The sequence below is a fragment of the Humulus lupulus genome, chromosome 6 (assembly GCF_963169125.1).
Source record: "Humulus lupulus chromosome 6, drHumLupu1.1, whole genome shotgun sequence".
NCBI lineage: Eukaryota > Viridiplantae > Streptophyta > Magnoliopsida > Rosales > Cannabaceae > Humulus > Humulus lupulus.
The window spans coordinates 158,622,385-158,639,336 of record NC_084798.1 but is presented as its reverse complement, the minus strand read 5'-3'; the positions used below and the strand labels follow the sequence as shown (position 1 = coordinate 158,639,336).

Genomic DNA, 16,952 nt, shown 5'->3' with positions numbered 1-16,952 from the left:
TCTATGGTTAACATGAAGTCAAAAATCCCTATCATACTTGGAAGGCCTTTCCTTGCTACAACTAATGCCCTTATCAACTGTAGGAATGGTTTCATGAACATATCTTTTGGGAATATGACTCTCGAGGTCAATGTTTTTCATGTTGCAAAGCAACCACATGATGATGACAAGTGCTATCAAACTTTTTTGATTGACACGCTCATTCATGAGGAGATTCAATAGCACAACAATTCTGATAATCTTGATGAACTCCTCTCTGTTTTTGAAAATTTTGGTTTTGATGAGTCAATTAATGAAATTTCCAATTACAAAGACTCACAAAATGGAAGAACAAAGTTTTGGCAACCTCACTTCGAAGAGCTACCTAGTGAAAGGGAAAAGCCAAAACCTTCTTTTGAAGAAGTTCCCATTGTTAAGTTAGCCCAACTGCCTAAGGGTTTAAAACATCTTGTCCAAAATTGGTGATTGCTGATATTTTTTCATCCTGGGAAATGGTGATACCTTTCCTACTATCATTTCATCCAAACTTGATCCTTCACAAGAAATGCAGTTAGCTAAGCTACTGCAAAAGCTTAAATTTGCATTAGGTTGGGCGATTGCTTATATTAAAGGTATTAGCCCTCTGATTTGCTCCCATCGAATCAATCTGGAGGACAAAGCAATCCCTCAAAGAGATCCTCAAAGAAGACTGAACCCCACAATGAAAAAGGTGGTTAAAAATGAAGTATTGAAACTTCTTGACACTGGCATCATTTATCAAGTGGCTGGTAGCAAATGGGTCAGTCCAACTCAAGTAATATCCAAAAAGTCGGGTGTAACTATTGTTGAAAATGAGAAAGGGGCCCTTGTTCCCACAAGAACTATGACGGGTTGGCGCACGTGCATTGACTATCGAAAGTTAAATTCTGCCACCCGCAAAGAACATTTTCCACTTCCATTCATTGACCAAATCCTTGAACGTGGGTTGGTCATCCTTTTGATTGCTTTCTTCATGGTTGTTCAGGTTATTATCAAATTGAGATTGCATTAGAGGATCAAGATAAGACCATTTTCACATGTCCTTTTGGTATTTATGCTTTTTGGCGTATGCCATTTGGACTGTGTAATGCACCAGCCACCTTCCAAAGGTGCATGATGAGTATTTTCAGCGACATGGTTGAAAAATGTATGGAAGTGTTCATGAATGATTTAACGGTCCTTGAAAACTCTTTTGACACATGCCTTCTTAATTTAGAAGCTGTCTTGACACGATGCATTGAGAAAGGTCTTGTGTTCAACTTGGAAAAATGTCATTTCATGGTATCATCAGGCATAGTCTTGGGCCACATTGTCTCTGAAAGAGGAATTGAGGTTGATCAGTCTAAGATTGATCTCATATCTAAATTTCCCACTCCCAAAACTGTCAAAGATGTTAGATCTTTTCTAGGGCATGCTGGTTTTTATAGGAGGTTGATTCAAAACTTTTCAGCAATTTCGCGTCTGCTATGTAACCTCCTAGCCAAAGATGCTAGTTTTGAGTGGACGCCTAAGTGTGAGGATGCTTTCTGAAAACTTGTTGAAAAATTGACTTTCGCTCCTATTATGCAGTCGCCTAATTGGAATTTGCCTTTTGAAATCATGTGTGACGCAAGCAATTTTGTTGTAGGAGTTGTTTTGGCACAACGAAGGGAGGGGAAACCCTTTGTTGTTTATTATGTAAGTCGAACTCTTAATAGTTCTCAAATGAATATTCTACTACTAAAAAAGAGTTGATTGTCATTGTCTTTTCTCTTGACAAATTTCGAGCTTGCTTGATTGACTCACCTTTTACGATCTTCACAGATCATTATGCCATTAAGTACCTCCTTTACAAAAATCATGATAATTGCATAGTTTTATATTTATGTGCATGTCTATGATTTATGGATGAGACCACATTATAATGTGGATATGTTCAAGCTATTCGACATGAGATGATCCTAGAACACAAGTTAGCGGTTTGGTCATAACGGGATTAATTTCCAGGCTCGGGGTAAGTCTGGGGGTAATTTGATGCTTAGTACATTACCGGGAATGAATGGGTAATGGGATATGATTTAATTATTATTTGAGAATATTGGGAATAACGAGAATTGGAGGACGTTAGTTATGATTAGCGGGATAAGTGGGAAATGACTGTTTTGCCCTTGGGTGGTTGTATAGGTTTTAATTGGGCTTAGGGGCATTTTGGTATTTTGAGCATGGGATAGATTTAAGTGGCTGGTTTTAGAAGGAATTAGACAACAAAAACAGGGCTCTTTTCCTATCTCTCTCGATCATCTCTTCTTATTCTTCTTGGCTTGAATTTTGAAGCAAGATTGAGGGTTCAAGTTTGGGAATCAAAGCTTGAGGTTTTAGGCTAGTAATTAGCCATTGGAAGAGATTCAAACCTGTGTTTAAGGTAAGAATTTCAGTTCAAGTTCCTAGTTTTTGCTCTATTTTTCAGTTGGTTTTTAGTTGATATTTTGGATTGTGTAGTTGGGAATTTTATGAGGTTTTAAGTGTCATAAAGCTTAGGTTTTGTTGGTTGAATGATGGATATGTTATGGTAATGCTTGGGTGTGATTTTGGGATTTAATTGATGAATGTTTGGGCTGGTTTGAATTGAGAAAATGGGCAATGGAGCTAGGTTCGCTGGGTCAAGTCGCAACCGAGTTAATGCAAGTCGCGACTTGGACCCAAGCCAGAGCCTCCCCTGGGCTCTGTTAAGCAGGCGCGCCGCGACCCACTAGGTCAAGTTGCGGCCCACCCCTGGTACCCCAGACAGATGCTCTCTTTCTTGGGGGGCCGCCGTGACTCACTAGGCCAGGTCACGGCCCACCCCTTCCTTTTGTGCCAGGGAGGAGTTTTTCAAGGGTATAGGCTTGGGGTTTCATTTCCTTAGGCTCGGTGATTGAATCTACTAATTGTTTTAGTACGATTCGAGGCCCCGGGAGCGAGGTTTTAGATTATGAACCTTTTATTATTTATTTTATTAATGGGATTTCATATTGGTTATGACTAGGTGACCGCTAAGGGACTTAAGGACCGATCGTTCTCAAAGGTCGATCTTTTATTATTTCACGCTCAAACCAGAGTTAAGAAAATTGCACTCAGTATGTGACATGCATGGTTATTGATGAAGCATGTTGAGTGATCTATATATGGACATTGATTGCATAGTAAATGCATAGCAGCTTTACTAATCTGTGTATGGTACTGACTTATTAGTCAGAGAACGGCAATGGTGTTTAGTATTGATCCTGAAGCTATGACTTATCAATAAAATTCAGCGGTGATATGAGCATTGGTCGTATAGTATTGGCTTAAGAGTCAAGAACGGTATTAATGTGTTTAACACAGGCCAAAATGATTAGATATAATCACCATGAGCATGAAATGCTTGACTGACCCCAAGTTTGGTGAAAACTAAAAGCGCTTGTCTAGTCTAAAGGCTAGTTACGTAGAACTAGGGCCAAAAGGCTCAAGTGACTAAACGTCACATGGCTTAGGGTGCAGAGCCCTAGAGATAAACTTATTAGTCATCTATTCAGAGATAAACTTATTATTCATCTATTCAGAGATAGACTTATTAGTCATCTATTCAGAGTATGACTTAATAGTCACTTATCTGATTAGGGTGCGAAGCCCAAAGTGTGACTCACTATCTGATTAGGACTGCAAGCCCCATAATGATTACCATAATCATTTATTGATATTACATACATGCAGTAATAAGTTTTCTTGCTGTGCCTTGGCTCACGAGTGCCATATGGTCTAGGTAAAGGGAAAGAACAGCTCACCCAGCCTTGAGTGGAGAGCTTAGGTGGCGATGTGTACATATGCGACCACTTGACCACCACGGCCAAGGTGTTTCTCAGAGGTCTAGGTAATTTTTACACTGTAATGACCATTTTGGATTGTAAATAACTTTGTAAACACTTTTATGGGCCCATGTACAGTTTTATGTTTTGACTAAAATATATCCATTCCTTTTGATCGAGATTTTTTCATCTTAACCTATTAATAACACCTAGATGCACGTTTATAACCAAATGACTCATTTAGCGAGTTAAGCACTGTTTAAAGTCCACAGTATCGGTCTTGGAGTAACCAGGGCGTTACACAACCGATGGGAGAATTTTTAGAGTCAATGGCTAGAGATTGAAGCATTACATCGAGAGTGAGTCATGTTGAAGTAGTCCTTCTTGAAGACCCAGTTTATACACTATGAATGATTTGTTTTTCCTTGTTTTTATTTTATTTTATTTTTCTGTCTTTCTTTTATTTTTGTGTGTTTTCATTTTTTGTTGTTTTTGTGTTGTGTTATCAGGCTGCTTCAAATATCGCCTCATGGATATTGTCATCTTCTAGGTGTTCTCTTTCCCTATCTTTTTCATTGCATATTTGTTTTGACATTGAGGACACTGTCTAATTTTTGGTTGGGGGTGGTGAGCTCTGGTGAGCATTCAATTGGAGAATTGCATTGTTGGTTTGAATTTTTAAGTCAAATTTTCTCAAAATTTTCTGAGCATGATTGAAAAATATTTGGTTTGAGTTGGTTTTTGCTATGTTTAGTTATTAAGAAGTGATTTTCAGAGTTCTTTAATGCACTTTCCAAACATGTTGTAAGATGGTTGTTAACACAAATAGTTGAGAAAAAAATTTCAAGCTTAAAGTTTTTCATTTCTTGGTGAGTTATTAGAGTTGAGAAAATGACTTTTTGAACATTTATTGATCATTTGAGTTGGTAAAATCAGATTTTTGGAATTTAAAACATGACATGTACTAGAGGGATATTCATTTTGTTCAAAAGAGTCTTTGCTGTAATTTTATTGTCTTGCTTCTTTTTGTTTATGTATTTATGTGTTGCCTCTTGTCAACAAAAATAAAAAAAATAAAATAATAATAAAAAAAAAGAGAAAAAGAAAAAAAAAATAGAGAACAAGAGCAACATTTCCTTTTTTAATATTATTTTTTTAATGTTATTGTCAGAAAAAAAAATAGTTTGCTATTTAAAAAAAAATTGAAAGAAAGAAACATCACCTCTTATGTTTCTAAAACAAAAAGGTGTTCTTTTCTTTAGTTATAATTCATTTTTAGTTGGCTCTTTATTCTTCAAGTTTATTTTGTAAATTCCAAAGGTTGTTTGTCATTTGAATTCTAATTATTTGATTTGCCTATCTTGTGATCAATATTTGTTCAGATTGTTTGTCCTAAAAAGTATATCATCTCTCATTTGAGCTTTAATTGTTACCATTCCAATTCCAAGAGTGTCATCACTCCCATAAAAATACTTTCAATACCTGTGAGAAATTTGGAATTGAGGCCTTTATGCTTTTGAGATTTTTTGATACTATTTGTGTTATGGTTTGTGGTAAGAAATGGATATGGTTTGGTGCACACACATAAAACTCTGGAAGTACATCTGGATTCTTTGTTAGATTTTGAAAATGCTTGGAAAATTTTGATTGGTTTAACTTGTTTATTCAATTTGATAATTTTCTTCTCCGCTTGAATTGCTAGGGACTAGCAATAAGCTAGTTGGAGGTTGTGATTAGTGCATGAATATGCAGTTTTGCAAGTAAAAATGTCTAAATAAATTACATTTTAATTATATATTTTCATGAAATTAACATAAAATATTTATTTGATATGAAAATATGTGATTTTAATTAATTTGTTTGATTTTGTAGAAAAATGTGGCAAAATTGCAAAAGAATTAAATGAAATGCTCAAAGAAAGAAAAGCCCATAAAGAAGAGCCCAGCCCATTGCATTAGAGCCTTGTCCGCCAGCTAACAATTGCTACAGTGTGACGTTGAGTTTTGCTAGCAGTTAGTGAGCACCGATGATATTGCAAATAGTCTTCACATGTGACCAAATTCCTAATTCACCATCAATTACTTGATTGATTTGCACGCAATTCAAGGAGTACACCACCATATTCACATTTGACAATTGATAGAAATAATTTTATTAAATCGGTTTCCAAATCTCTTTTTATTTATATTAAAGGAAAATTAATGAGAATTTCAATTCTAATTAATTAACAGTTCATTTTCCTACTGAGCGGTTTTGGTCTAGTTTTGGCTTGTCAAATACTATATAAAGGGACCTCTTGTACATATTGGAATGTAATTTTTCATTAGCAAAATAGAAAAATTTAGTCTCATTTTGTCTATTTTTTCTCATATTTTCTCTTTAGAATATTGTGACAATGACGAGCATTCTAGGCTAATTTTCTAGATAAGGTAAAAGATGATAGAGAGATAAAGTTTATTTGTGTGTTTGATTCACCAAGTGCCTAAAGTTTATACATTTGAGTAATATCTCTTCTTCTATTTTTTTCTCCGTCTCTATATCAATATATTTATCTATTTAGTATTATATAGAAATAGTCATACTTTTTCCATTTGAATATAATTAGTACAAATATATTGATATATATTTTAATTTTATGATTAGTCTTTTATTGCATTATTGCCAATAAGGTATATTGTCATTCTTAGATTTTTCATAAGATTATTTTCTATGTTCTTAAGGTGAGAATTTTTATTACTAAAATATAATTTAGTATATATGTTCCTCAAGTTTAATCTTCCAATTAAATTGTTGGGAAGTGAACAATTTAATTGTGTTATATGTGTGAATCAAAACCCAAATAAATGAGCTAAATATATAGGTGATTCTTGAAACCTTATCAATTTTGTTATTGAATTTTCCTACCAATTTTATTTGCTTTAATTTTATTATCAATATTTTCTCAAAAACCACCAACGATTTCTTTACTTTTTATGCTTTAGTTCTACTAATCATCTTTTGATTAAGATATTTCTCTGTGGAAACGACCGCTCATACTATACTACAACAACCGCTTTGTGAAGACAAGTTTGGGCATAATAAACCACCCAGGTGGGGCCCTCCTAAGATGGCTCCTACTCGCCTGTTCACTAGAGGAGGTCCTTGGCCCACTGGATGTTGCAGGACCGTGGGAGCGACTATTGAGATTTGCAGAGCAATAGGCGGCATTAGGGCTCCTGTCGCGGTGGGTTGTGCCTGACACTCGCCACCCTTAGGATACTGGTGGAGATGTCCCAACTTTATGAGGTTTTCGATCTCATCCTTGAGTTGGTGACACTCATTAGTGTGGTGCCCTATGTCTTTGTGAAAACGACAAAATTTGTTAGGGTCTCGCCTTTCCCTGTCTCTCAGGTTGGGTTGCGGCTTCCTATAGTGAACATGTTGTTCCGTTGCCACAAAGATATTTTCTCGGGAGTCTACCAGGTCAGTATATTCGGAGTATTGCGAGACATACTTCCCGCCAGAGGTTGCTCCCTGCTCAGCCTGTGTTGTTCTATTTCCCTTAGGCTTTCGACCTTTGCCCTTCCCCCTGCGTGTATTGCTGCTGGTTGCTCGATTGGTTTTAGCAGGCTAGGACGGTGCAGTAACTCCAGCACTGAATCCAGGCTGAAAAGCATCGTATTTAGTGGGCGTCGCTCCTTATCCTGTAGGAGCCATACTGAATCCAGGAGTGGGCATGCCGCTAAAACCGGAAGGCAGAACACTTTGGCTGGGCTGGACTCCCCCCAAGCCTGGTTGGACGAGGGCGTAAGGGGAATATTGGATTCCCGAAGCCACGGGGACAGGCATGGTCGAAGCAGGGAAGGCGACGGGTACTCCGAACGCCCCATCTGGGCGTCCTCCCAGCTGATCTACTCCTGTGCTCGATGAATGAAGTTGTCGAGTCATCAATATATGTTAGGCTATTTTTAGCCTACTTTCTAAGTGTCTTGATTCATGTTTTATTGTTGTATTTGCGTGTATTTAGGAGCGGATTTACGCTTGTTTTTCTTGATTTCAGGTTTAAGCACAAGAATGGTTCAAATGGAATGGAATGTGGAGAACAAGTGCTAAATCGGGCTTAAAAGTGTTCAATGCAGGATATCTAATTAGGGTTGTGGCGCTAGAATTTGAGTCGTGGCGTTGGTGTCCATAACAGCCGCGGCGAGGGTCAAATATCAGAATTAGAGTCGAAGTCCCAAAATCAATTAGCGTCGCGGTGCAACTTTTTGGGCCGCGGCGCTTGGGTGTATTTGAGCCGCGGCGAGCCCATTTTTCAGGAAGTCGAGAAATCCCAATTTTTGAGTGGCACCGTGGCGCCACTGTCTTCAGTACGATTCATGAATTTTCCATTTATCAAAGAGCATTTTTCGAATTGGGGTAGAAAAATTAAGAGGTCATCGTTTTTAATGAGAAAAATCGCGATTTTCAAGGGGATACCTTTTAGAACTTAGAAAACAACAAAGAGAGAATTGGAGATCAAGCTTTGGAGCAATTGTGACAACCTCGAATCTAGATTCTTATCTACTCTTTTTATTTTATGATTTTATTATGTCTTTTATGGATTTGATTATGAACATTTTAATGGAGATTATGAGCTGAACTCCAATTTAGGGTTTTTAATGGAGATTGTCTGAAGCTTTCTATGGATTAATGCAAGTTTGATATTTTTCTTCTATTGATGTGTGATTTATTCATATTTGTGCTTATTACATGTATTTGATTGGCCATCCTATGCATGATTTATGATTTCAATACAAAATCTGAAAAGTGAGTGTTGAGAATGCTCTAATTGAATAAACATAGGTTTAAACATAAAACGAGAGTATTTGTGTGGCTTGTGTAGCTTTAGGATTATTGCTTAATGCTGATTATGTGTGTGTTATGCCTCAGAAAGGTAGGATAGTGCCATATAATTTAGAATTTATATGTCTTAATCAGAATATATGTTATTTTTTATCCACTATCACATTAGGTAGAAGAAGAAGAATTGGTTTGCATTATTGAAATAGGAAGTGGAAGCGATTGAAATTAATTTCCCTATATTTTATTTCTTAATTGAATCTTGTTTATTGTTTTGTTATTTATTTATTGCTTAGATTATTTAGTTTAAACAGTCCATTTTTCGATAGCCAAATTGTAATGCCCCGAATTCTCTGATGTGGTTTAATGGCGGGATTAGTAGGCCGGGAGGGCCATACTTGCTTAATTATGCCATTAGTTGATAAATGCATGTATATGTGAATTATATTATAATATGATGTTATATGCGTGCATGTGGGTCCACATTCTAATTATAGGGGTGTGATGGTAATTTGGCCCGTTGAGGGTATAATTGTATATTTGTATGCATGTCGGTGATAAATTGTTGAGACCACACTATAATGTGGGTTTCTTCGAGCTATTCGGCATGAAACGATTTTGGATTATTAATCAGCGGTCTAGTCATAACATGTTTAATTTCGGGGCTCGGGATGAGTCCCGGGGTGATTTTAATGATTAGAACGTTGCCGGGAATTAAAGGGTAACGGGATATAAATTATTGGTGTTTGAGATTATTGAGAATAGCGAGAATTGGAGAGCGTTAATTATGATTAACGAGATAGGTGGGGAATACCAATTTTTCCCTTGGGAGCCTTTAGAAACCTTTATTAAACCTAGGGGTATTTTGGTCTTTTTACCCCTAGGATAGATATAAACCATTTTTGGGCTGTGAAAGAGGTAGAAAACAGAGTATACTTGAAGCTTCTCCCGTACCTATCTTTCCTTCAGTTTCCTTTGAGATTTTTGAACCATTCTTGAGGATTCAAGCTTGGGAAGTAAGCCTTGGGAGTTTGGGAGATTGTTCCTCCATTGAAGAGCATCATAAGTTGAGCTTTGGGTAAGTTTCTAGCCATTGAATTCCCTGGTTTGCCCTGTTTTGGTTCTAGTTTTCAGTTGTGATTTCTAGGTTGAATACTTGGTTTTGTTGGGAGTTTTGGCTAGGATTCTTATGATTGTGATGTTTAGGTGTGTTAGGATGGTTTTTGGGTTCATTTGGCACCAAAAATGGGATTTGGAAGCATTGGAATCAAGTTAGAATCGAAGGAGTTGAAGAAGGAGGTTTCAGGGGGCATCTAGTCTAGAGGCAGCGCTGTAGCGCCCACCCTAGGGCGTTACAGCGCTACACAGGAGGCATTTGGGCGTGTTGGGGGTTCTGAGAATAGCACTGTAGCGCTACTCTGTTCCTTCAAAGTCCCGTTTTGAGTATTTTTAAGGGTTTTTGGCTTGGGGTTTCAATCCTTAAGGCCCGGGATCGAATCTACTCACCGTGTGGGCATGTTTCGAGGTCTCGAGAGTGGTTCTTAGGTTAAGACCCTTTCAATGTTACTTTTCATTAATGGAGGTTATAATTGGTTGTGATTAGGTAACCGCTAAGGAACCAAAAGGTTGATCGTTCTCAGGAGTCGTTCTTTTTATATTTCTCGCTCGAACCTGAGGTAAGAAAATTGCACCCTGTGTATGTGACATGCATGAATGTTGTTGAGGCATGTTGGTTGATAAATGTGGAAATTGATTGCATATTAAATGCTAGTGAATATTGTTTACTTGTATATGGCACTGACTAGTCAGGGACACTGACCTAAGAGTCAGAAACGGCATAAGTATCCTGAACGCAGGGCTGAATGAAGATTATATCTAATCGATAGCAACGTTGAACGACTCTAAGGCATTAATGCTGGACCGACCCTAAGGTCGATGAATCCTATAAGCACTTGGCTAGTCTAAGACTAGTTACTCAGAGCCAGGGCTTAAGGCCTAGGTGGCTGCTTGTCACATGTCTAGGGAACGATGTTCCAGGGTTATGACTCTATGGTCATGAGGAAGGTTATGTTGGTGACTAGTCACCATGCACTTATCCTGTTTAAGCTAGTGAAAGGTTCACTTATTTTTTAAGCCCCGGTGACCCTATCGTCACATGGCTAAAGGGAGCTGTCCCCATCCGGGTGACTTTTGCGACTGTCACTTAACTGTTTGGACTGATAGTCCTGAATGATTATTATGATCATTATTGATATTATATCATGCTATATTGTGTTTTCTTGCTGGGCCTTGGCTCATGGGTGCTATGTGGTGCAGGTAAAGGGAAAGAAAATCTCACTCAACCTTGAGTGGAGAGCTTAGGTGGTGATGTGTACATATGCAGCTGCTTGACCACCACGGCCAAGGAGTTCTCAGAGGAACTAAGGGGTTTACCCTATTTTTGCCGCTTAGGTCGGCGAGTTTGTAAATTTGAACAGTAATGACCATTTTGAGTTGTAAATAACTTGTAAATGTTCTTGTGGGCCCATGAACAGTTTTATGTATTTAATAAAATATATCATTTCCTTTTTATTGGTTTTCCACCTTAGCCTGTTAATAACACTTAGATGCACGTTTTTAACCAAAGGACTCGGGTAGCGGGTCAAATTTCCGGTTCACCGTAACTATTCTGGGGTAACCAGGGCGTTACACAAATAGAAACAAAAAATCAATTAATTGGTACTTAGCTACAGTCCTTGTGGGAACGATCTCACTTACATGAGTTATTACTTGTAAAGACAATACGTATACTTGCGTGTTGGATTTTTCACAACAAGTTTTTGGCGCCGTTGTCAGGGACTGTTTTGAACTAATATTAAAATAGTTGAATTTTATTCTAATTTGATATTTTATTTTTAGTTTTACTAATTCTGTCATTGTCTCAATTTTTCTCATCTCAGGTTACAAGTAGTTTATGCGACGCCAAGGCCCTACTATTCGAGCGCATGTTGATCCTGAAATAGAGAAGACTTGTAGACTGAATCGATGGAAGAAAAGCTTGGAAAGAAGGGTTGAGGCTAGCATGGCATATCCAACGATTAATAATAATGGGTTGAACGAAGGTGATGTTGAGGATCAAGCTAATGGTCAGAATCCACCAGCCAGAAGTTTGAGGGACTATGTGTTGCCTACCGTGACAGGGGTTTAGTCTTGTATCAGACCACCCGCTGTCGATGCCAACAATTTTGAAATCAAGCCTGCCATACTCCAAATGGTTCAATCCACTGTTCAGTTTGGGGGATTGCCAACAGAAGACCCCAACATGCATCTTGCTAACTTCGTTGAGCTCTGCCAGACATTTAAAATGAATGGAGTTAGCGATGATGCCATCAGATTAAGGTTATTTCCATTTTCTTTGAGGGACCAAGCTAAGAGTTGGTTGGTATATTTGCCACCCAATTCGATCACTACCTGGAATGACCTCACTAAAAAATTTCTCTGAAAGTTTTTTCCCTCCTGCGAAGGTAGCTAAGTTGAGAGGAGAGATCAACAATTTTTATCAGTTGGAGGGTGAGTCTCTTTATGATGCTTGAGAGAGATTTAAAGACTTGTTGAGAAAGTGTCCCCGCCATGGTATTGAGAAGTGGATGCTAGTCCACAATTTCTATAATGGTTTGTGCGGTACTACTCACACCATTATTGATGCAGTAGTAGAGGGTGCTTTTATGAGCAAGAGTGTCAATGAGGGTTATGAACTATTGGAAGAAATGGCCATGAGCAATTATCAGTGGCCTAGTGAGAGGGGAATTATAAAGAGAGTGGCTGGAATGCATGATATTGATGCCATCTCTATGCTTAGTGCTCAGGTAGCTGCACTTACAAAACAGCTACACAACAATACCGTGGCAGCCCCAGTGATGCAAGCTCAAGTGATGTGTGAACTATGTGGGGGACCTCATTCTTTTGAACAGTGCCAATTTGGGGATGTGAACAATTTTCCATTAAAGCAAGCATAAGCTATTGGGAATTTCCCAAGACAGCCTAATTATCTGTACTCTAATTTCTATAATCAAGGATGGCGAAATCACCCGAACTTTTCTTGGAAGAATGACCAATAACCCCAATCATCAACTCAACAGCCACAACAGTCATTTCAACAACCACCTCCGGGGTTTTATCAACAGAGATTCAGGCCTCAACAACAACCACCTCAGTTTCCTATGCAACAACAACAGAATCCTGTGAGACAGCCTGATACTCAGTTTGATGTTCTTAATTAATTCATGACTGAGACGTGTTCTTCGATCAGAAACTTGGAGACCCAGATGGGGCAATTGGATACTCTTATGGCCAACAGAGCTCAAGGTAATTTTCCTAGCACCACTGAAGTCAACCCAAAAGAACATTGCCAGGCTATTACTTTGAGAAGTGGGAAGAAGTATGAAGGGCAAGCACAGAGCAGTCAGCTAAAGACAAGGATCAGGATCAACAGGCACAAGGCACAATGGAACAGAAGCAAGGTGAAGACAAGGTTACTGAAGACCTCTGAGTCAAAGAAGCTACACCACTAGTGAGCATTGACCATCACGTCAAGATTCCCTACCCTCAGAGGCTCCGCAAGAATAACCTGGATAAGCAGTTTTCTAAATTCCTAGAGGTATTCAAGAAACTGCACATCAACAGTCCATTTGTGGAGGCCTTAGAGAAAATGCCCAATTATGTAAAATTCGTGAAAGACATTTTGTATAAGAAGAGAAAGATGGGAGAATATGAAACTGTTGCATTAACTGAAGAGTGTAGCGCCATTCTGCAAAGGAAACTCCCTCAAAAGCTGAGAGATCCTGGGAATTTTACCATACCATTCATTATTGGGAATTTTGAGAGTATGAATGCTTTATGGGATTTGGGGCGAGCATTAATCTAATGCCGCTTTCTGTTTTAGAAGATTGAAGTTGGGAGAAGCAAGGCCTACCGCAATGACTTTACAACTGGTAGACAGATATTAGCACATCCCCGGGGTATTATAGAAGACGTCCTTGTAAAAGTGGACAAGTTCATCTTCCCAGCAGACTTTATTGTACTTGATATGGAGGAGGATGCCCACGTCCCAATCATCCTTGGAAGACCATTTTTTGCAACAGGCCAAGCTTTGATTGATGTGCAGAAGGGTGAGTTAAGGCTGAGAGTACAAGGTGAGGAAGTTGTTTTTAATGTACTCAAAGCTATGACTTATCCTGGGGCCAGTGATGGTTGTTTCGCAATTGATGTGATGGAGAGTTTAGTAGAGACAAAGAAGATAGTAGAAGACCCTCTTGAGTTGAGTTTGGTAGAGGAGGAAGTGACTGAGCAAGATGGAAAGGAGGCCATAGAGTACGCGAGTGGTTGCATTCTTATGGACCTTTGAAGAGGAAATACTTTGAAGAGCTTGGTTCAGTGCCTAAGAGACCATTACCTTCAATGGAGAAGCCACCAGAGTTGGAGTTGAAGGTTTTACCTGATCACTTGCGGTATGAGTTTCTTGGTGAGAATAAAATACTTCTTGTTATTGTATCTGCTTTGCTATCTAAGATTGAAGTAGAAAAGTTATTGAGGGTGTTGCGTATGTACAAGAGATCCATTGGGTGGACTTTGGCTGATATAGAGGGGATCATCCCTTCACAGTGATGCATAGAATTTTGATGGAAGATGGCATTAAGCCAACTATTGATGCTCAACGAAGGTTAAATCCGCCAATGAAGGAGGTAGTGAGGAAATAAGTGGTGAAGTGGCTAGACACGAGGGTGGCCTACCCAATATCTGATAGTAAATGGGTGAGCCCAGTTCAAGTGGTTCCAAAGAAAGGAGGGATGATGGTGGTTAATAATGAAAACAATGAATTGATTCCAATTCGTACTATCACGGGATGGAGGATATGTATTGACTACCGTAAACTCAACAAAGCAACAAGGAAAGATCACTTCCTACTGCCATTTATTGATTAGATGATGGATAGGTTGGCTGGTCATGAGTATTACTACTTCTTAGATGGTTATTCTTGATACCATCAGATAGCTATTGCATCGGAGGACTAGGAGAAAACAATATTCACATGTCCTTATGGCACATTTTCTTTCAGAAGAATGTCATTTGGGCTATGCAATGCACCAGCTACATTTCAAAGGTGTATGATGGCCATATTCTCTGACATGGTTGAGAAGTGCATCGAGATTTTCATGGATGACTTCTTAGTTTTTGGTTCTTCCATTGATCACTGCTTAAACAACTTGGAACTGGTTTTGAAAAAAGTGTGAGGAGTCTAATCTCGTACTAAATTGGGAGAAATGCCATTTTATGGTGAAAGAGGGCACAGTGTTGGGGCACAAAATCTCTTATGAGGGCATTGAAGTAGACAGAGCAAAGATTTCCATCGTAGAAAATCTGCCACCACCAGTTTCAGTCAAAGGGGTTTGTAGTTTTCTGGATCATGCAGGGTTCTATAGAAGGTTTATTAAAGATTTTTCGAAGATTTCGAAGCCTCTAGATGGGTTGTTGATGAATGGAGTTCCATTTGATTTTGGAGAGGATTGTTTACAAGCATTCAAGGTTCTCAAAGAGAAACTTACTTCGACATCTATAGTCATTGCACCTAATTGGGAGTTTCCTTTTGAGTTGATATGTGATGCGAGTGACTATGCAGTTGGAGCAGTTTTGGGGCAACGAGTGGACAAGGTATTTCACACTATCTACTATGCTAGTAGAACCTTGAATGATGCTCAGCTGAATTATGCCACGACAGAGAAGGAGCTTTTGGACATAGTTTTTGCTTGTGATAAATTTAGACCGTATCTAATTGGGAATAAGGTAATTGTATATACTGACCACTCTGCCATTAAATACCTTATGACCAAGAAGGATGCAAAGCCAAGGCTTATTCGATGGGTTCTCTTGCTAAAAGAGTTTGACTTGGAAATTAGAGACAAGAAGGGCACGGAAAACCTTGTAGCGGATCATTTGTCTAGGCTAGAAGTGGAAGAAAGTCAAAACATGAAAGAAGTCCAGATAAATGATGATTTCCCAGATGAATAGTTATTTGCCTTGAAGGGAAGTTTGATGGTCCCGTGGTTTGCAAACTATGTGAACTTCTTAGCTGCAAATGTAACTCCTCCAGAGATGTCAAGGCAACAACTAAAGAAGTTTTTCTCTGAGGTGAAGCAATATTATTGGGAAGAACCAATCCTCTACAAGCATTGTTGATAAGTGAATTTTAGATTCACTTATTAGTGTCATTTTATATCTAATTTGTAGGTGTTTAGGGTGTTTTTTTTTGTTTTATGCTTGTGTTGTGTTTGTGTAGGGTCCAAGGAGAAGTGGTGCAAAGTTCGTACAAAACGGGAGTGAAACAGACAAAAAAATGAAAAAATTGTGAAATAGGGCTGCAGCCCCTTGTTCTAGCGCTACAGCCCTGTCTAGAAGAATCAACATTTCAAAATTTACCTAGGCGCTGCAGCGCCATAATCAGGGGCTACAACGCAATTTTTTACTGGAATTAGGGCTGCAGCGCCATCATAAGGGGCTGCAGCACCTGACTGTTACAGAGAGCGTGTATTTGGCCTTCCAGTAGCGCAGTAGCACCTGTTCGAGGGGCAACAGCGCCCGGATCCGTACGGAAAGTTTAAATTGCGATTTTTGAAGGGCAAAAGAGGTCTTTTTGGAGGGGATATAAAAGGAAAAGTTTAATTAGGGTTCTAATGACGTTTTGGAGGAGATTAGACCTGAGATTACATGCTTGGAAAGGAAAAGGAGGCTAGACTTCATCAACATCATCACCATTATATCTAGTTTCTTTCTTCTTCCTTTTTGTAACGCCCTACTACCTTAGAGCCGTTACTAAGTGAGTTTTAAAAGAAACTTTGTGCAATGAACTCGCTAACCGAGGTTTTTAAAACAAAAGTGTGACTTAAGCAAAAGTTAAGGCTGTAATCTTTAAAAATGCGTTGTGTCATTGAAAACTTCCAGTATTTAACGTTTGGGATCCCAAAATAAGGTTTGAAAACTATTTTCAACTTAAAATAAGTTTACAGTTGATTAATTAGTAAAATCACAGATTATTACAGCCATTTCTCGAATAAACCCCCAACCAAAGCAGTCGGGCAGGCCAAACATGTACGCGTCGCTTCACGCTCTCTGTACTCATGGCTGGTTGACTCAAACTTTGCCCTTACCTGCAACACAGAGCACCCGTGAGCCGAAGCCCAGCAAGAAAACTCATACAGTTCATAACATATGCAAATTATACAGTTAACATATCAGACAGTCCACAGATAAACAGGTCATCCATCAGACTAAGCAAAC

The 16,952-nt window shown here is 38.6% G+C and overlaps 1 non-coding gene across 1 annotated transcript; it reads right to left on the bottom strand.

Annotated features, from left to right (window-relative positions):
• Positions 1-12,151: 12,151 nt before the first annotated feature.
• Positions 12,152-12,258, bottom strand: LOC133787716 (small nucleolar RNA R71). The gene has a single exon (XR_009872718.1). It is a non-coding gene; the product is annotated as a small nucleolar RNA R71 (small nucleolar RNA).
• Between the last annotated feature and the right edge of the window lie 4,694 nt (positions 12,259-16,952).